The sequence below is a fragment of the Syngnathus leptorhynchus genome, chromosome 21, assembly GCF_054491065.1.
Source record: "Syngnathus leptorhynchus isolate UIUO chromosome 21, UIUO_Slep, whole genome shotgun sequence".
Classification (NCBI taxonomy): Eukaryota; Metazoa; Chordata; class Actinopteri; order Syngnathiformes; family Syngnathidae; genus Syngnathus; species Syngnathus leptorhynchus.
The window spans coordinates 4,731,327-4,752,599 of NC_141215.1; the positions used below are offsets into that span (position 1 = coordinate 4,731,327).

Below are 21,273 nucleotides of genomic sequence, written 5' to 3' on the forward strand. Positions count from 1 at the left end.
GAAGTACATGAAATATGATGGAAGGCTACTTTATTAATCATGAGGACTTCTGAGGCTCTGTGGGGGGGGCTTTCATATCCTCAAGTAGAGAAATATCAGAAATGCAGACGTTCTCTTCACATTCGTATCACTCAAAACACATCTTTTACCAAGTCTTCATAATTGATCTCATTTTAATTGTATATTTTAGTTAGGTCGGTTATTTTTTCTTTTTTGTTTAATCTTCTAAAATGAGACGACTTGAAAAGCGCCTGAAATAAAATGCATTTTTTTTTTCAAATCGTTGAATTCATTTTGTGAGCCTTTTATCTGCTGAATTTACATTTTCATCTGTATTTTCTTCAAATATTGTTACAAAACGTCCTGGTTAGTAAGTGACCCCTGGAGGGAGTGCTGTAGTTCCAAGGCTTGCCATCGGGTGGCGCTGTGTCCCCGTTGAAGGACCTTTACGTCAACGTCGGTTTCCTTTGCACACACCTGATTGGGACTGTTAATCAGCTCATATGACGTCAAACAGGTAAGATGAAATTGCTAAATTGATGCAAATAAAACTTATTTATATTCATATTTCCACTGTACTCGTTAGTGAAAACATACGCGCGTATGCTAAAACTATTTTTCGAACGTTGGTGCTTTCGGTCTTGTCAAATTTGGCATTTGTTTAAACACTCAAATCGTATTCACATTTTTAAACTTTGTTTTTTTTTTACATTCAAGTCACGTCCAAGATGCAAATGCGAGTTAAAACATGATGAAACACGCATTTTATTTCCAATTCAAGCCAACCCGGCGTTTGTTATTTTGAGCCAGAGGCACTTGGATGAGGGGAAAGTAGCATCATGGGGATTAAACAAGCGAGTAATGGCCCTTCAGTTATAAGGGAGCCACCTTGAAGATGTTTGAAAGACATCTCCCATCTTTATAAACAGCTTCCTCTAATCAAGCCATGTCCACATACACACTCATAGCAACGTCTATCCTTTCTGTCTGTCTTCACCTGAGACTAATTGTGGAGGCAGGTAAACACCACAGTCAAGTGAATAGGAAACAGAGTTGAGCGTGAATATCAATCTCTCTCTCTCAGGGTCATCAAGTGACTTTGGCTGGAGTCGAGGTTGGCTTCATTTGGTTGCACGTCCAGGTCCCCAAAACATCCAGAAAGTCTGCAGAGCTCACCTCAAAACAAAACAAAAATAAGTGGGGTAAAAGTACGTAAACACTTGATGCATTTCCTTCCTACCCAAGCTTCCTTCTCCCCCGATTTCTTCTTCTATCATCCCTCGCTTTTTTTCTACCTCCCTTTCTTCTTTTTCCTTTCTTAAAAAAGTCAAACGAACTAACGTATGGATCTGTGTGTGACAGGACAGTCCTTGCGTCCGCCTGCCGTCCTGCTCCCAAGTGTCACCTGTGTGTGTGAGTCCAAGAGGAAAAAAAGCTCCCACACAGGTATGTTCCCACCTTAAAATCCACATGGGCACCAAATTATTGTTTTCATTTATTATATTTATTTGGCTTTCTCTGTGTTGATTTTTTTTGTTTGTTTGTTTCTTGGTGTTTATCTTGTGTGTGTGTATTTTAACATGCATATATGATATTTATTTTGTTGACAGGCTAACAAGAATCAAATAATAATCAGATCATTTTATGTTCGCAGAGATAAAGAGTGGTTTGGATGGACACTATTGGGAAGGTAAGGATCACATTTTTATTATGTTGTTTTATTATGTATTGTTATTATGGTCCGACCGATATAAAGATTTATAGGAGAAAAAAAATACAAAACAGGCCAATTAATTACAAATATATAAAATAAGATTTTATTTTAATCTGCTAATCTTTAATGCTTTAATCTGCACCTGCTAATCACTAAGAGTGGATTTTAGGGAGGGAAAGTCGTGTAATGGCTGCCATTTTGTTCCCACCCTAAACGAAACTGTTCAAAGAGAGAGCTGATTTATTTATTCATTAAAAGTAAACCCTTTTAATATACTTCCTGCCAGTTCTCGGCGTTGCCTGTTTGTTCACGCAAAAATGTCTTGACTTTTTAATTCAAAGTGGAAGCTAAAGTCTCTAACCTTGCAAAAAAAAAAAAAAGTACTGCCGAGGCGCGTTTGTGCCTGAAAGTTGGCGGCGTGTGGGGTGACTCGTGAAGTAAACGCACTCTGAAACTTGGCCTGCTCCTTCTGCATTAAACATCACGCAAAACCATCCACTTTCCATTTTGGAACATGCACAAAAAATATTATCCTACGCCGCTCGCTTCCAGCGCCTTTCCTCGATTTTTTTTTATTTTTTTGTCTCCCTCTCTCTCTCTCTCACTGCGAGTCCCTGATAGGTCCAATCTCCAGTGGCTATGTTCAAAACACTGGGCCAGAATAGCACAGGCCCTGGGTAGATAAATATTTATGGGGTGCGCATACGTCTTACCACAGAGGAGAAGTAGAAATAGTGCATTTCCAAGGTGAGCAAAACAAACAACTTCAAAAGAATTGAAATGCAATTTATGTAAATTTACCCCCCCCCCCTGCCTCACAGTCGCACGCCTTCTGCGGAGATCGTGTCGACCTGATTATTGTGTCTTTTACACCAAACGGGAAAAGCTAAAAAGGTGCACGTGGAAGGAGATTCCGGATGCCAATCAAGTCGCCGGGTAAATTTTTTTTCATTGATCAGCGCTCATTGATCAGAAGCTGGCCTACTAATGGGGGAGATGAAAGCAGTTGATGAAATCTCAGAAGGGGGGGCGAGAGTACAGCCGATGGCCCCCTGGGGTGTCATTTATTTACTGCTAATCTGTAACCGACTTGGTCTAGGCCGATTAGCGGCTCATTTCAGCTATCAAACAATCGGAATGCTTATTTTGTTTGCACAAATATGCGCTTATGGTTTGGGGTTGGAGATTTGCCGCGGATGGTTGCGTAAGCGTTGCTCCTTGGGTAATAAGTAGGGGAGGGGCGGGGGGTGAGTACATGTGGCCTTTTTTGATGTGAAAATAATTAATAGAGGTAATTGGCGGTCAGGAAAGTAAACAAATAAAGCTAATGACTTTGTGAGCCTGGTGTGGGGGCGGGATTTGCCTTGACATGTTCCAAAAGAAAATCTACATTTAAGTCGTAGCACTTGTTTGTGGCACTAAGCCGAGTTCGAACACGCCGAAACACGGCCGCATCCCGACTCTCGCGGAAAAAAAAGAGAGACTCCCCGCCAGCCATCCTCCGCTCTCATCACCATTCTGCCGCATCCCAAGGACACTGTTGTGATTGACGGGGCTTAATGTGTATCTTGCCAGAATTGGATTTGATCCTGGGGGCTCTGCCACAGGCCCCTATGTTAGATTTACGCCCCCCACCCCCCCTCGCTCCCCATTCCTCCCGTCGCCCCCGCCGGCGGCTCCTATCTTTTCCCCTCCCTTTCTCTGTCGAACAAATAGAAACAGAATTACCTCTTCTCTGGAGCCGCTCCCGCGCGAGCCCGGCTCGCAGCATTGTAGCGAGATCATGCGCGGATCTGTGTCGCTGAATGATTGTGCTTGGCCCCCCGCTTGTGTTTTTCCAGGGGAAGTGTAGGAGAGGATTTGTGCAAAGAAGCCGGCTCGCCTTGACGTGAAGCGACTTGAATCGCGTGTTCGCTTTTTTCAGAGAACGTACAGGCGGGTTTCGCGGCGTGTGTCTCAGCTCGGGGCAGCCGCAGCACAACAGCCAAATGCTGCTTCGCCTTGTTTGCGTCTCCGTCCTTCATCTTGTTCTTTCGTCAACCAAAATCTGAATAATCAAAAGATTTAATGACAGTCCAACCCATGCCAGTATGTCTCACGTGCACACGGTAAAGACGTCGTTTCCCCTTCACCGGTCCCGCCGTCAATTCCTAAAGCGCCCGCCTTTAACAACCTCATATGATATCGGACTCGTCCGTCACAGATCCGCGGCGGTAACATCCTTTAAAACAAGCCGAGAGCCCGCCGCCGTCCCGGGTTATTCATCTGGTGGAGGGGCTGACATTAGCGCCGCATCCCGCCTTATCTCTCCCTCGCGGCGAGGGAAGCAAATGCAAGATAGATTCCTATTCCGCCCGAGAGGGGAAACAATGGTTTTATATCTTGTTTGTGTCCGTGAGTGCGAGGACGCCGCATACACACATAACGGAACAGGCGAGGTATACCTTGAGCTATGTACCGTGTCATCACCCAGCACTTTATTAGCTACGCCAATTGATGCGATCCCATACAAGAGATATTTCCACACCTCTTCTTCCTCCACCAACTCGGAGTTTGCAACTTTCGAAAGTCTCTCGCCCCCGGCAGCCTCGCACCGACAAAGCGCCCTGAACTTGACCCAAAACATAACTCAGCCCCTTGTCAGATTCAGGGCCACGTTGCGCACCTGCAAGCTTCAACTTGGCGCCGGACTAAAATTAGACGCTTCTAGCATCCTCTCGTGTCTTCCCGGAGCGAGCAAAGCGGAGATATCAAGGCTGACCTCCAAGTGTGGGAATAATTACCCGCGGTCCCCGCCATCCCGTGTCCCGCTTAACTCCGGCAAAGAGAGCGGCCAAATGAGACACGCCAGCTTTTTAACGGACTTTATTTACTTTGCCGTGTTTACCCATTAACGTCGCCCCCAATTTCCTCTGCATAGTGTGTGTGCAGGCCTGCCTCAGGGCTTCTCTTACTTAAAAGTCCTCGGAAACCGCATCAGTAAGGAAATTCACATTTTGGTACAAGTATCAGTACCGGAGTTTTTAACTTAATGTCAAAAGGTGCAATATGAATGACTTGTCGGTGTCTCATCGCCGTTTCGTTAAAATTGGTTCCGGCTCGGATCTTGCCGCGACACGAAAGGACCGAGCGACTCGGCGCTAATGAGACAGCCAGACGGAATTTTGCGTTTGATTTCACGTGTTGAAATGTTCCCGCTCGCAACGGTCGTATGATCGGACGAAGCGCTCTTTAAAGGCTACCAATTTGTCGTCTTTCTATATCCGCTTAACATTCTGAGGATCTGTTGGCACGAAGTGTCGGGGTTCTCCAAAATGAGCATTGCTCCATTTTAGTCCCCCCTCCAATCCCTGATTCCCCTTTTATTGCTTTTCATATCATCGTCCGTCTGCTCAAATACAAACACACCTGCCCAGCAAACAAAAGGCAATTTTATTTACAGAGCACCTTTTTTATATAGATAATAATAAATCATTTAAATTAAAAGCATTTAAAAACTCCAATGAGAGAAAAAAAATGTTAAATATAGATATTTCTTAAAACTTTTCAGTACGGGGCTGAATGCTAGTTTGAACTTTTGCCACATCTTTTCATTTGCAAAACCAAACGACGCAGCTGCTGCGTGGTAAGAAACGCCACAATCGACTTGTGAAAGCTATTCCCCTGCCAGCCACGGTTTTATTATTCACTTTGTAATTTCAAATAAATAAAAAAATATTGCGTTTGACACCTCGGAGCTGTGACAACGGAATCTTTTTCTCTTTTTGCACTGAGCATTTCTCACAAACAACATCAACGGGGGTCTTCGTGTCGTTAGCGCATCATCATGTGATAAATTGACAGGAAGTGATAATTCCCCCCCCCCATTCGTTTAATGAAGTTAAGAATTACCTTTTTGTGTACAATCCTGCTACATTATCTCCAAGTCCTTGAGCACAGTCATCCGTACCCGCGCTCACTTGATGTATCACCCGGCACGGCCGCAAAGTAATGACCGGCGCCCGTGAAAGCGCTTACAAACATTTCTGCCAAAACCGCTCCCGACGATTTTTATCTCACAAAAGTGAAATCAATTAAAGTCTGATGTATGTATCACCCTGGTTGCGCTCCGGGCACGTGACGCCACCGTTGTTGGGAATGAGAGAGGAAAGGTCCGTTGAAGGTCAGCACAGAAAAAGCAGCCGTTGCTTTGCCGCTTGTTTGCCTGGAAAATGAGTTAAATCAACAAGGTGAATTTGATGGAAATTGGATCAAACCCTCAAGGGCGGCCCCAGTATGAATTCCATATTCGTTTCATTGCCGCGTAATTCACGACTACTTTGGATCAGGACCACCTGTGCAAGAAGAAAAGGAAAAGGGTATTTTCTGTGTTTTTTTGTTGTTGTTGTTTGTTTGTGTTTTCACCAGAGTAGATTTTTGTCGTGACAGCAGTACGCCGCTAAGAGATGGGAAGAGACAGGCGAGGGGCGGAGCAGCGGGGAAGAATAAAGTGAAAACAGTTAGGCGCTCAAGACGCCACCTGTGATCCGACGTGAAAGTAAAACCTCTCGTTCCCAATCGGCTCCTCATCCCCGTTTGGAAGCTCCCGGGAGGACGGCCGATTGGCGAGGCGAGGCTATTTCGCGTGCTTTCCCGCCCGGGCCCAAAGTGATAGAAAACACGTCATTTGCTTTGATTCGGCCCCTCGGCAATCTTTCGCCGTTATTTAACTTCTCGCCGGCGTCTGACAGCAAAACAACAAATCTCCGGTTGCCATGGATCTCCTCTATTTATAGTCGGCAGCCTTTCGATAGCTTCTTAATTTATCACCTTCGCTTGGTAGAAGAAAAATAGATTTAAATTTTCTTTCTAGCAGATCAGATTTTTTAGATTTTTTTGTTTTGTTTTGTTTTTGAGTTTGACCTATAAAAGCTTATGACGTTTCAGAAAAAAAAAATCCAACTGTTGCTGAACCTAAACCTCAATTCATTCACTCCCATTTTGTGACTGAGTTACTAAACCATAAATACTACAGTTTATGGCATACTATATGATTATGTTGTTACTGATTTGACAGAACAATGGGCTCCTTTCTATTCCCGCTGCTTACATATCTAGGTTGGTATGATCCAAGGATACGTCTAGGAATAGCAAGTGGGGGAAACTCCCCCCCCACAACAGTCCCAAAATAGGGAGCATCATTATGCTATTCGTCCCTTGCCTGCTGATAATCAATTCATTGTGAATCGCACTTTTCTGCCTAAAAAAACCCCCAAAAAACAACAACAACAAGAAAGGCCCTCGCGCTATGCTTTGCGTCGACAAGGTGTCATGCCGATAACACAGTTTGTCTTTGTATTCTTGTCTTTTTTTTTTTCAAGCGACTTCAGCTCACACGCGCTTTATTGTCAGAAAGTAATTTGGTCTCCTCACGGAAAAGCAACAGCGAGCGAGAGCGAGGTTTGATGCCTGCTCCCACGCCACAAAAACGTGCATCCCTGTCACGCGTCTGTAGCCGCCGCAAACGCTTTCATCCTTTCCCTCACCGTCGGGTAAAACAGTCCATCTTGTTTGCCTTTGCCTTCCAGATGTGATTTGTTTGCTTTATTTGCATACTCTCGCCAGTAATCGGAGTCAATAGTTATATCAAAGACGGAAAAAAACCCGATTGCGCTCGGTATCGCTGTCCCATTTCACCTTTCATTTTGGTAGAAGAGGAGGAAAGTGGGCGGAGCCATACACGAACGCGATCGTATAGCCACAGCTCTAATTACTTCCACACTCCTCCCGCGTGTCTTTGATGGATTCTCAAGAGCATAAAGTGCTGGATCAGCACTTTCCATCCCTCCTACCTTCCCCACACGCCTCCTTTTGTCAGGACAGGGCTTGTGTTATTAACCTTCCGTCTGCTCATGCAAATACAACACCGTAGTCCTTCCACCTCACTCGTCGTCCAACAGTTGAGCTCTTATTTCTCCTCCGCGTTATCCCGCGGCATTTGTCAGAGGTCGAAAGCGAGAAGAAATTCAAACAGGGCGGCGGAACGCAGACGGATCGACCGGACGGCGCGCTTCAATTACTGTCGGATTTCACTTGAGGATACGGGAGAAAATAGAAAAGGCCCAAACAGAAGGGCGTGTTTGGAAAGAACAAAATGGAGACAGAGCCGACTCGATGATGGAGTGCGAGTTGAGTGTTGACGGCGTCTGTCTGTGCGCAGCAGAAGGGGTCACGGGTACACTTAGTTTTGATGAATGGAGGCTAAAGTCTTGGTCCACACGCCGCTTGTTAGGGAAGATATCACAAGTTGCTTGAAAATTATAATAACAATAATAATAACTAGAAATTGCAATTTCTGGAGAAATCGTGTGATCTAGAATCCAAAAGATAAATGATGATAAATGATGATAAATTAAATGAATCAATAAACAATGATGAAGTTGCCCCGTTAATAAAATTATGATAAAGATGAGTTAGGGAAAAAAATCATGATAAAAGCGCATATTGAAAAAGTTGCTCAATGCGGGGCTCAAACCCATGACGTTGAGGTTGGAAGTCTGATGCTCTACCTACTGAGCCAGTGTCTTACTATTGATGCACTGGAATCCAATAGATAAATGATGATAAATGATGATAAATGATGATAAATGATAAATGAAGATAAATGATGATAAATGATGATAAATGAAATGAATGAATAAACAATGATGAAGTTGCCCCGTTAATAAAATGATGATAAAGATGAGTTAGGGAAAAAAAATCATGATAAAAGCGCATATTGAGAAAGTTGCTCAATGCGGGGCCGAACCCATGACGTTGAGGTTGGAGGTCTGATGCTCTACCTACTGAGCCAAACAGTGTCCTACTATTGAAGCGCTGGAATCCAATAGATAAATGATGATAAATGATGATAAATGATAAATGATGATAAATGATGATAAATGAATGAATAAACATTGATGAAGTTGCCCCGTTAATAAAATGATGATAAACATGAGTTAGGGAAAAAAAATCATGATAAAAGTGCACATTGAGAAAGTTGCTCAATGCGGGGCTCAAACCCATGATGTTGAGGTTGGAAGTCTGATGCTCTACCTACTGAGCTAAACAGTGTCTTACTATTGAAGTGCTGGAATCCAATAGATAAATGATGATAAATGATGAGATGATAAATGATGATAAATGATGATAAATGAATGAATAAAAAATGAAGTTGCCCCGTTAATAAAATCATGATAAAGATGAGTTAGGGAAAAAAATCATGATAAAAGTGGTATTGAGAAAGTTGCCCAATGCAAAGTCGCCTTCACATTAATAATAAAGTAGAATAACAATAGTGTGAAGGCCTTCGCCTCCACACGAATAATAATATATTATATTATACTCATTAGTCTCCCTCAGTCACCCTCTTCGGAGCCCCCCCCCCCCTCCCGTTTTGCAATGACCAATGATGACATCTCACGGCGCCTCTCATAAAACCCATTTTCATACCCGGCCGTATAAAAATGCCAGCTGCACTTTCAAGTGTTACCGTGTCGCTTGTTACAGCCGACACAATGAGATACACAGTCGTTAAAGGTCTGCGATTCGGCAGTTAAGGGCCTTGCCGAGAGCCTAAATGGGCCTGATGATCCTCCGACCAAATGTCATTCCCATCTATCTGGCCACACGTGGAGCAATTAATAGATCTGCCCACTTAAATATTTCACATGCTCTTGATTTTGGCACCATTATGCGCTCGGTTTAGAAATGTTGACATTTTTTTGGGGGGTTCGGAAAAGAGAAAAAAAAAAAGCTCTTTGAAAGACACACAAAAGCTATGTTTGATGAAATTGTCAAGGCAGGCATTACGAACTACTGTTCTCCCAAAACATTGTTGCCATGGCGTCAGCCTTGACTTTTTTTTGCCAGTAATTTACAGAAGAGCGCCTTAGCTTCCGATTAGCAGTCACTAACACGGTGGACGTTAAATCAAATGTCAGAAGCGCTGGCCGGGTGGACCTTTCAAATAAGAGAACACACGTGGAGGTAAGCCGCCGTCGCCGACACACGCATACAGTCGTAGTCACTGCGGATTTCGAGCGGCCCCGGGGGGGGAGAGAAGGCGCTAAAAAGATGAATACATCCAACTGAGCGTTCCTTTTTTTGTCCCCCTCGCCGTGAAAGGTAGAGCACATCCACTCTGCCATCTAATCTTGTCGAGTTCTCATCACAGGCTTTTCATTTAAACACCCCCGAGGTGCTGTCAGCACTTCTCCCGATGGGCAATTTGATGAGTTGTCATAGGAACACTGTTGAGTAGTATGTTTGTGTGTGTTTGTGTGTGTGTGTGTGTGTGTGTGTGAGTGTGTGAGAGAGAGAGAGAGAGAGAATTTAGTTCGATTTTTAAACCCTTTATGGAATAAACGAGCCACTTTATGGTTAAATACAACCCCCTCATCTTAAGAGCAGCCAATATTCCATCTGTTAGTTTTAAGGCCTTGGTTTTGGGATCCAATGCCAGTAGAATACCTTCTATTTATTTTTTAATTTGCATCCTTGACCTATATTTCAACGCGGTAGACTCGTCTCAAAAGTTTTTCCGTAGGTTATTATTTGTTCGGAATAACATGCTTGTAAGTCACCTTCCCATCCTCGGCTTCCCGTGGTTGTCCATTCGCTTCACGTAGTGTTTGGATCAGGTGTTGCGTTTATTTCCACCAGGAATGCCAAATTGTTATCAAACACATGCTCTGCCGCTTTTCGTCATTACCGAAGAACAAAAAAAAAAAAGTTGCTTGGCCCCGGCCTATTATTTCCAATTTCTCCAGGAGAAAGTTAATCTAATGAGCATTATCGGCAGCTAATGGGAATTATAATTAGTCAGATGCGGCAGATTATCTGCACGTAATTAGCTGTGTCTGTCAGCTCCAATTAGCATGACAGAAATTAGGAGACTTTGGAGTCGGTTGTGCCGCTGATGACGATGATGAGAGAGGCGAGAAGGGCGAGGGGGGATGGAGAGATGGAGGCGGGAGACACTTTACTGTTTTAAATTAGCCCAAAAATGGCGGATTTTCAACACGCATCCATTTCGTGGTATTACAGCAATAACCGTAGCTGTAACCGGGGATGAATACTGGGATCGTTAACTCTCGTTACAACAACCCTCAAATGTGTGCTGATTGATTTTGGTGCTGTAAAGCACTTAAAAGCTGCCATAGCCCATTTAATGAACAGTGTCAAATTGGTCTTTGGGGTGAAATTTACCGTAGTCCGCTGACCAGGCCCACAGTGACCCGTCTGGAGTAGCGGGAAAATTCCTGCCGGGCTGCTATCGAGTCGCAGGGATACCGCTTCGATCCCCTTCCCCTTCGTACTCTGCCAAAAGTAAATTTGAAACAAAGCCGCCCTTAGAAAAGTCAACATACCGACATCGTCACGGTTTTGTCAAATGGATTCAGGGTACACTCAAAAGCACACAAATAGCCCGCTGCTAAACAAACCACTCCCTGAGGTTTTTAATCAACCTCGTATCGCCGTGCCAACCCTTCCCGGGGAGCAGTGTCAATGAGCACCGCCGCACGACACGGCCCGATGCACAGGCAGCTAAATAGCTTCTGATGGAGAGACTCCCCCGCCCTTCGTTACATTTGCATGGATTATCTTTGTCTATTTGACCAGGCTGCATGTGTCAGCAAAGCACGCACGGTAAACAGTTGCAGTCCATCGGCCGGGGAAGCCGCACACATGATGCTAATACGCCTGCAGTACTTGAGAACACCCCACCCACCAAAAGCATCAAACCGGCTAGCTCGAGTCTAAACCCAGAGGTGGCGACGGAGACGATATATATTCCGACGTTGACAGTCAATTTAGGAGGATCTTAAGCTTCTCTTTGCTGGAGATTATCGATCGGGCTTTGCTCATATTTACCTGACAGACACTCAACGCCGTAATGTGTCCAGGAGACATATATCAAAAGTGTTTCATACCCCCAAAGGAATGTTAGCGGGGAAGATTAGATTTAATACCAGACATGCAAATGTATCCCGTCCCAGCCATCAATTTATGCCGTCCATTTAACGTTTTGAAACGTTGCCAACAATGTAAAGTAGTTCCGAGCTGTGACTGCCCTGCTTATGTTCCTCTTATATCCCTTAGCAGGCTAAAAAGTCCTTTTTTTGCGTGGACATACCACATTCATTGTAAAAAGAAAAAGCCCAAAAATGTCAAAACACCATCTCCAATCATTTCAGGGTAGACAAGTTTGAAGCGAGGGGTTGAAAACATTTGTGATACAAAGCCGTCTCTCCTGACGGTGAGACGGCAATTCCGATCGCTATCCTGCGCGATACCGCCGCAAAAACGCTCCGTCACGCTTGACAGCCTTCTTCCCTCCTTGAACACGTGCTTACATTTTGGCGTGGGGAGTCGAGCCAAGTGCTGCGCTTGCCCGTTGCATTTCATCGAGTTGTCTTTTCAAATCAGTAAATTTAAAATCGTACCGTAAGCCGTAATCAGGCCTTGGAAAAAAAACCTGGACCTTTCTGATGGTAATCAAGTTGTCGGTTCTCTGCCGTTTCATTCCCTGCCATGTACGGTAATTTAGGAATTCTGACATACCGACCTTAAACCAAATCAGGTGATTCCTGAAATACACGGAATTGCGTAATCGCCCGATATTTGGCGGTTGTTGTCAAACAGGCGCAATCTGTTCCCAACACAATCCCTAAAGCTCCCTCGCAGCTCCGTGGGAGTGCGGTGAGTAGATGCACACACGGCGTATTACAACACGTTTTTTTCGGCATCCCAGCTCAAGGCGACTTCGCATCCCCGCAGACTCACGCTATGTCAGTACGCTCGCCGTCCGTCCCCGCCCCCGTCTGCCCATGTTGACGTCTCGCCGCTCTGACAGGCACGCCGGAACTGACAGGGTGATTTGTACTGCGGTGCAAACAAGCCCGGCTACATCAATTCCCGCTAGATGGAGGAACTCGTAAAATGCCTCGCAATTCCACTGTGCCTTTTACATATTGTTTTGGCTAGAAAGGTTGAACCGCATAGCAAGCTCGCAAGTTCAACGACTTATCTTCGGAAAGTACTTGCTCTCTCGTGAGACGCCAATGTTTTTATTCCTGGTACGGGGTCAGGTTGACCACGCATGGCAGAACCCAAATCGGACCGAAGTGCCAAAATAGAAACCTTTGGAAGCTGATTATATATTCTTATTTTGGCAGGAACTCTAAAATAAAAGTTCTGCCTTCGTACTTTTGACACTTGACTTTTAACACACCAGTAGACATTTTTTGGCATTCGAATACGCACCTTGAAAGCCACACTAGAATTCATTAGTGCGGATTTAATTAAATATCCTGCGTACAAATCTGTAATCAACAGCCAAATCCTCATTCCTTGGCCTCATCACAATTAGCCGTTAGTGGAGAATGCTTCCAATAATCCCTTCCTGTTTGCATTGCGCCGCTACATTTTTTACGAGCGTTAACTTTTAATTAGCGTGCGGCGGTTTTGATGCATATCCTCCGCGTACTGATGTTTGTCCAGCTGGCGGAGCGGCGGGGCTGGCGATCGATGATCGCCTGCCTGCGAGGGTGGGCGCGGTCGGAGCTGCCCCGCCCCGGCCGAGCGTGTGTCTTCTGGGCAGGACGTGTGGATTAAGGGAGGCCTGAACTTGAAACGAGAAAGGACAGAACAGTCAATAACACACTGATTAATGATAATGGCATGCAAGCCAGGGGGCTAATCTGTCCAAGATCTTTTTTTTTTTTTAATCTAAGAAGCGTGGGCTAATAACATCGAGGACAGGAAGCGAAAGCGAGGAAGCCTGTGAATGCTTGTTAATCGCTTCACCTATCATAAATGCGATGCGTGCCGGTAATGCGCCGGCTTTGGCACGACTTGGACTTTGACACTGCGGTGCAATCCGGATTTGGAGTGGGTCCAGTTGTATTGTCTTTCTTGATTATTGGAGCTTTTCAAGATGGTTCTCTACCATAATCATGAAAAGCTTACTTCGGATAGCATACCAAATTCCTTCTGCCAAGTTGAAGAGGTGCTGATCTATAGATTTGCCACAAGCGTGGGTTAATTTATGCCGCGTCGCGACTGTGTCCAAAATCATAACAGAACGACGGGAATGTTGACAGTCGCATAACGGATTGGATCATGCCTCGGGTGTTTATCCCAGAACCTTGTCATCAGTCTTTAGGATTTGCTCTCTTCTGGCCTTGATGGGTAAGGCTCTTAGTCCTCTTGATCTACATAGCATCATCAAGAAAGTCAGATCAGCTTTCAATGAGCCATAATAATTTTGGCCTTAGTTTTTAACTGTGTAACTGTATTGACGTTTATACATCAACAGTAATTTGTTACTTTCATTTCTGTAATGGAGACTGTTGATTTATTACAGAAAGCCTTTTCCTGCTTTGGGGTCCGAAGTGTCGCATAATATAACAAATGGACTGAATAAATATTATTTAGGTGAGAGGAAGAAATGATATTCACCTTTGATTTTCCCCGTGGAGCAATTAGAAAATAGGCCATCTCGAAATAAGTCGGCAATCAAGGACTCAAGGACTTTTCTTGCTTTATCTTTTATATTGTCCTGCCATCCTTCATCATGAACAAGAATCAGCTTTCTCGGCCCTGAACTTCCTGCTTGATTGGCCCAATAGTTGATTCACTTCACTCACACACAAAAGGCATCAAGTTGACCGATCTGCGCATAGGAGCCAGAACCGGGCTGATCGATGAGGCCTTGGGCTGAGTGGTGGTCGGGGGGTGGGGAAGTGGAGGGGGGGCAGTCACGGTGGTAGCAGTCTGGACAGGTAGGCTGACGGACGTACAATCAGTGGGCCAATCGATGGCAACTTTTGCTGAGCTCAGATAAGAACCTGCTCGGGATGCTCAATGGCCGTAGCTGACGCTAGCTTTGGCTTGTCGTGCCGATCGTCCTTTCGCTCCTCACATCTTCAAATCATGTCTTTGGCAAAACAGAGAATGCAGTGCAGCGTGATAAATGCTTTCCTTATATGTGTATTAGCGTATATCAGCGGAACCATCAATCGGGCTTCATGCTGTTTTGTTTGTTTGACCATCAGGCACGCGAATGGCGCTGACTATCGATTCAGTGTACTGAAAACAATGGAGCCAACTGCATGTTTGCTGTTGTCTTTCAATTTACCACTTTCAAATGCATGTCGGCCTGCGCAGGGAAGATTTCCAGTCCAGCTGAAAAATAAATCAGACTTAAAACCCCTCTGGTGCCCTCATTACGGCAGGCTATTGAACCTCAATAGACACCCGGAATGTGTCACGGGAGTCGTTGCCTTCAGGCTCACCATAAAGCTTCAAGTAAAGCAATAAAGCTAAAGTTCGGCTTTGCTTAAGGTAAAAGTTAAGTACTTTAGAATCCGCTTATTTCTCGTCTTTGGCATTTAGGCTGTAGGACCTCGTTGCCATCAGATCAGATCCACACACAATTGCGTTAGCTCGAAACGTTGCAGTGACACGCATATTGCTAGGCAACAGAACAATCCAGAACGTATGATCATATCATTTTCTTTTTTTTTCCCCCCCGTTTAGGATTGTGCAGTTTAAAAAACAGCAAGCGGATCTGTCGAGCTCCAGCTCGAGGCATCGGTGTGTGTTTGATCGACCAAGCGGAACCCACCAACATGGCTTGCAGATGTGCTAATAGCAGAGCGACGGGGAAAGCCATCAGACTGACGGCAAAGAACAAAAGTAATTAAAGTGGAAAGGAGCCCGGAGCCAAAGCGCAATGGCGGCTCCACCTTCCAAAGTAAGTGCAGTTTCATATCCAACAGTTACCGCAAAATACATTTCATAAGCTGTGAGCTAGCAGTCAGTGTTAAGTTACTTCAATTAGAAAGAACAGAAAACAGCCGCAGGACACTACAAAGAGTGCTCTTACTTCAAATAATGTCTGCCAGATTGCTAAATTGACTCTCTGAAGAAAATAGAAGTGGACATCACAGGACCGCCAAATTACTGCAATTTGTGAAAGCGACACGCCGCTTGCAATCTGAAAATACCTCGACTGTATTTCACGAATGCGGGACGAGAAAAAAAAAGCTCTCACCGCCCTTCGTGTAGACTTCTTGCCGGAACTGCCACATGGGTTTTTGTATGTTAATAATCTACCGACCTATAAAAGTCTATCTGACCTTATAAAAGTCTTTAGTTGTAGCCGTGCAGTTACGATCAGAAGGAAACAAACACTTGGGAATAGACGAGTAGCCTGACGACCCAAAAAAAATAACCCGTCTCGGCATACTCAGGGGATCATCGCATGTCACCAGAATACGATGAAGTGCCAGACATGAGTGACAGTGATAGCCACTATGGGTCGAGGATGCACCCCCCGCCCCCAATTCCCAAGGCCTGTCTTTTCTATCCCCGTGACAAGATGAGATGTTGTGTAAGTCGCGCTGAGACCGTCATTTTTTTCCGCGAATGAACTTGCCTTGCCTCTTAGATTCAGATTGCCGGAGTACTTTTTTCAGTCAGGAACAGTTACTACTTGCAAGCAAATGTCTTATAATGGATAGTAATCATACGATAAACAGCCCTTATAAATATAGAGTAGACCCACAAAAAAGGTTACACGGTTAGTTGTATAAAAATGACGGAATATGTTGCGTTAAGCATTAAAAATATGCAGAGGGACCCGGAACCTCGGTTTCACACCTGGTCAAGAGCTATGTAAAGGTCTGTCGTAAATCACCGGATCCGGTCCCCCAATTCTGCCATCGCCACGGGGGTTCAAAGACTCAGGGGATAAAGAAAAATAAAATGAACCCAGTGCTAGATCATAAATCCAGTCTACAGTGAGCTGACAATGCAAAAGGGAACCGGCGCTTTTCCCTCAAGTGTAATTTTGAACTGCGGCAATTGTCGCCGATTGGTTTGTTAGGAATCGTCCGGATTTCTCGGCCTAATCCTAAACTCCCCGAAACGGCGAACTTTTTTGTTTTCAATTACTTGAGAATGTTTGCGATATTTCCCATCAAGTCTATTAAGCTCCGTCTTAGCTTTATATAATGGCGGCCTTATCAAAGAAGAAAGCAGCCAGCCTCCCTCCTCTTCCCTTTGCGTTGACTATCTCCGCCATTTATTTCGCCGGGCGGACAAGCCAATCTTGTTTTGTGCAGCTGTTGCCATCCACCGAAGCTCGCCTGGCTTACTTGTATCTCCAACTTCATCAAGCTCCTGATGAAACCCATACTGGCCCTTCTCCAGATAAGCTAAGGCGGGCAACGAGATATATCCATCATTCCTCTACTTAACACACAAATGTGCTTACCTGTATGTGTGTGTCGGGTCTTGATATATGGCCAAGGTAACGCCACAGTCTTCCTTTCAGAGAATTTGTGCATGAAAAGCAAGTAGGGAGAAAAATGTCACTTCTTAATCTAGATGGAGCTTTCTGTTGAATTTCCTTCTTAATTCCCAGAAGGAAATGTTGAACAAAAACAACACCATCACTATATTTTCTTTTTGGACACAATTTCACATTGAGCACATTGAAATGATCGCCCGCCCTGTTAATCATCCTCGCGGCCTCACAAAATGAAATCTCATTAATCCGGTAACCTGCCACACATAGACACACACATGCATGTACTTCAGCTCGGTACTTTATCATCTCACAATTGTAAAACTCGTTTGTTTGTGAGCCAAGAGACCCAGTTGAGCTCTACCTGGGAATTGTTGCTCATGTGGTGAAGGACCAAAGGTTGCTAGGTGGAGCTAATTGACTTGCTTTACCAACATAAAATATGATTGCTTGTCATGACAGTGTGGCCAAAGTGTTGCATAAATATGAACAGAAAGATAAATTGCACTCTGGGTAATGCGTGGGCAAGTCTTGCACGTCGGCTCCAGATATTAAAAGTGTTTGGCTGATGTATTCTCCTCGCTGTCTTTCGGTCACAGTGTACACAAGGTCATTCCGTTACTGATCGATAGCATGTATCGAGCCGTTCAATCGATTTCAACAAATGAAATTAAGCTTCCGGAGAGGCTCAAATGATCTTGCGGCGATTAATAACACACCGCCAAGGCGTCGGCGCTCGACACATCACGCACAAGGATTTCCTTTGCCTTGTTTCCTCGAGGTAATACCCGCGGGAACGAAGCGCCGCTAATGGTGTTTATCTGCGGGAGCGCCATTTGCCGTTAACAGCGAGCAGAACAAATGGTTTTGTTTACAGAGCTGGAAGTATATTGCTTTTGGATTCCTGTCATTTTAGAAAAGCCCCCAAAAAATAAAGTCTTTATCGTCACTCGGCTTCTAAATCTAAAGTGTTTGGTGTTTTGTGTTCGCTCGCGCATACCACGGTGGTAAACAAATTATTCGCCGCACCGTAGTTGTAAATACGATTTTGGCGTTTCTCAAAAAAACGTCGGGGTGACGATCGAGCCTGCTTAGCGACAAATTACGAGACGACTGCGAGGCCTCTTTATTGCTTTGAAACCAAAATCAAGTCTCATTGTTTGCCCATCTCTCTCGCCTATTCTGCCCCAAAGTACACAAGTTGTAATTCAAGATAACGACGCTAATAATTGCCCAGATCATTTTCATGATCTGTGCTTTTGCCGCTCTAAGTAGAGAAATGGTTTTCCGCTTTGCTCTCGGCTCAAGAACCATTTGTTAAGGTGTGTTTATCATTCACGGTGACCTCGGTTAAGTGTCCTGAGAATTATATTTAAGGCCGCCGCTCCCAGTCGGCAATTAAGTACAATTCATTACAGCAGTCACGCGAGGCCTACGGGGGGGAAAGGTAGGAGCAAAAAAAAAAAACCAAAGGCGAAATAGATGGAGGAGCGAGAGGACCGGCCGAGCACTGTGAGAGAAATAAGAAAACCGCCACTAAGCCACGCCCCCGAATATCTCCGTACTTACGCCACACTCGCTCTCCTCCCGAGTCATTTTGCATTCAGAATCCGATTTGTCACACGTTCTGAATCGGGAGTCGTGCTCATCATGTCAGCGCATCAGTCTGGAAGTGCACTTCCTGTTCTTTTTAACGCGTTGGCTGCCAGCCATTTTGAGAGCCTGCAAAAAAAAACCTCAAAGTACATTTCCGATGCTGTATCACGCTGTTTGGGTTTCTGTTCTAGCCCAAAATTTGAACAGCCTTATCAGAAAATTTAAACGCAAAATGCAAACACTTTATTGTTGCCGTAATAACGGTGATTGCGCCGTCCCGATCCATTTTCTATTTGTCATTTCTCACGGCGACAGCTACGGCCATTAGCTTGAAATATATGGCGTCAAGTTGTCCGAGTGCTTTAAATACCGGCAGCGTCGTTGACTTTTGACATTGCACTCAAAGGAGAGGCGCAGATAAATCCCACTTTGGTTTTAGTTTAACCGAAAATATTTTCTCCGTAACCCACACATCAACCCTTCCCCCCCAAACAGTGATTTTTTAAATTTATTTTTATTCTTTATTTTTCCCATTTTATTTTGTGAGAGCCGAATAACAAACCCTAAGTGCTCTTTTATCATTTAATTTTCAGTCTCGCCGAGCGGTACCACACTCTCAGTTTGCGACGGACTTGATGACTTTGCCGTACATTTGCCTTTTCCTCAAGCGCTCCCGCTATGAGGTCATCCCTTCTCCCGTAAACTGTTGTGACAGCTGTTGAATGGACTTGCCATTACATTCGACAGTCACGTTCCCCCCAGCTGGCTCACTAATAACCCCTCCATGACATTTCATCTATGGCGCTACACCATCAGGTCAACATCTTCTTTTTGTCCACCAAATATTTGACACGATTCAGTGGCGATAGTTTTTGTTTACGTACAGACCCCCTCCAAGAACATCCTGACTCCCTGCATATGATTCAAAAGTGTGGTTAAGTAATAGCAGCAGGTGTATTTTGATGCGCGCCGGTGTCCAAGCACTATGTTTGCGCTAAAAGCCTTCCTGCTGTGCAACAAGCCACGGATTCATTTCTCCGCTGAATTATTATTATATTTTTTGTGTTTATAAACTTGTAACTTCCATTTTAATGCTTAGATTCTTTCCTTAGAATCCATACGAGTTCATTTGTGTAGTCAAGATTCCACTCAGGTCGCTATTCATCTCCGATAACACTCTCTCCGGGTCGGAGGTTACACCGAGCCGCGAAGAGATTTACCGAAATAACACACGGGAGGGTCAAGTCTACTATTACGTCGTTGGCGGGTCGTGCCGCGTGGACCTTTTCAATGTGCTTGCGTGTGAACAGATGAATCGATAACAATCCATCCTGCGAACCACTTCCATAACCTGAGAGACCAGCGGATCAATAGCGAAGAAATCGATGCTAAATGAAGGAGCATGTTGCTAATTAACCACAGTGCAAAAATCAAAATAGGAGATGCGTCCCAAAAATATGAACAAGCTTTCTGTGTTCAATTTCATGACTGGTACCCATTTAGAAAAATGTGTTTTTCTTCCATAACCTACTACTGTGTTTTATTTGCTACTCTGAAAATTATTGTCTGACCCCGCCCCTCTTAAATGTAAATTTTGCATCATTTCAAGTGTTTTAATGAGTTAAATGATCTTTGCAAAAAGGCACGCGCCGCCACAGCTCAACACAAAGCCGGCGGCACATAATGAATTACAAAAGCGGCAATTAATAGCTAATTAAACCGTATCAATCACGCCGGTCAGGTCGAACTAATAATGATTAATGGGTGAAATCTTCAAAAATGAACCAGAGCACATTTCTATCGAGCGCAAGTTAAGACACTTGAAAAGGGGGAGATATCGGACGACGTGGAAACGAGTCAATTGAAATTCCTTCGCTGATTGGACGGGATGCATTGGCTCAGACATTTGCGCGCTAATTCAGTATTCATGAGGAAAAATAAGTAAATCATTTCTGATCCGGCGCTGTCCGAGCGTATGTATGCTAATTGCTAGACTTTGATGGAATGCTTATCAACGGTAAATGAAAAAAAAAAAAACATTCACGCTAATAGCTGAGAGATGCAGATCGGGAGAATCTAGCCTTAGCAAAGAATCATTGTAGCTCGTTAGAAACGGCACGCTATCGGAATATATGAAGAGCCAATCATTATTCATTCAAATAGAGGTCACCCGCACGCCGCATCTTTTTTTTTTTTCCTCTAGATTATAAATTTCTTCTCCCTGTCTGTCCTGCTCTTCTTCCGCCCACCACCCCCGCAGCGCTTGAGAAAGTCTACTGAATTTAAATGGGATAAATCATAAATCTGATTAGGTGAATATTCTCTGTGATCTGGAGGGCAATATGGGGAGAAAGGTGATGAATTGGAAATGATGAGAAGACTTGGCTCATTTTTATTTTCTCTCCCTCCTCGGCGTCACTCGGCCCTCCCATCAGGAGTTTTCCTTGAATAATTTACCAGCACGACAATAATGGGAAGTACTTCATTAGAGCAAAAAGCTCTCGCGGTGTCGGCAATGTCTCTTAATTGAGAGTCCTTGGATAAATCCGAATAGGGAGCGCTACAATTTCAACAGTCTGGAGATTTATTATCGCAACCTTTCATTTTAAACCGCCGCCGAGGTTGC

General features: G+C 44.4%; 1 protein-coding gene across 6 annotated transcripts in view; it reads left to right on the forward strand.

Moving 5' to 3' along the window:
• Positions 1-487: 487 nt before the first annotated feature.
• The window catches only part of LOC147040279 (uncharacterized), a 161,577-nt gene continuing 140,791 nt past the window's right edge, over positions 488-21,273 (forward strand). For all 6 annotated transcript variants that reach the window (XR_015063127.1, XM_085902280.1, XM_085902281.1 and 3 more), the window contains exons 1-5: positions 488-517; positions 1,085-1,208; positions 1,363-1,446; positions 1,655-1,690; positions 15,278-15,494. The gene's annotated coding sequence lies outside the window, so the exon portion shown is untranslated. The remainder of the gene's footprint in view (positions 518-1,084; positions 1,209-1,362; positions 1,447-1,654; positions 1,691-15,277; positions 15,495-21,273) is intronic.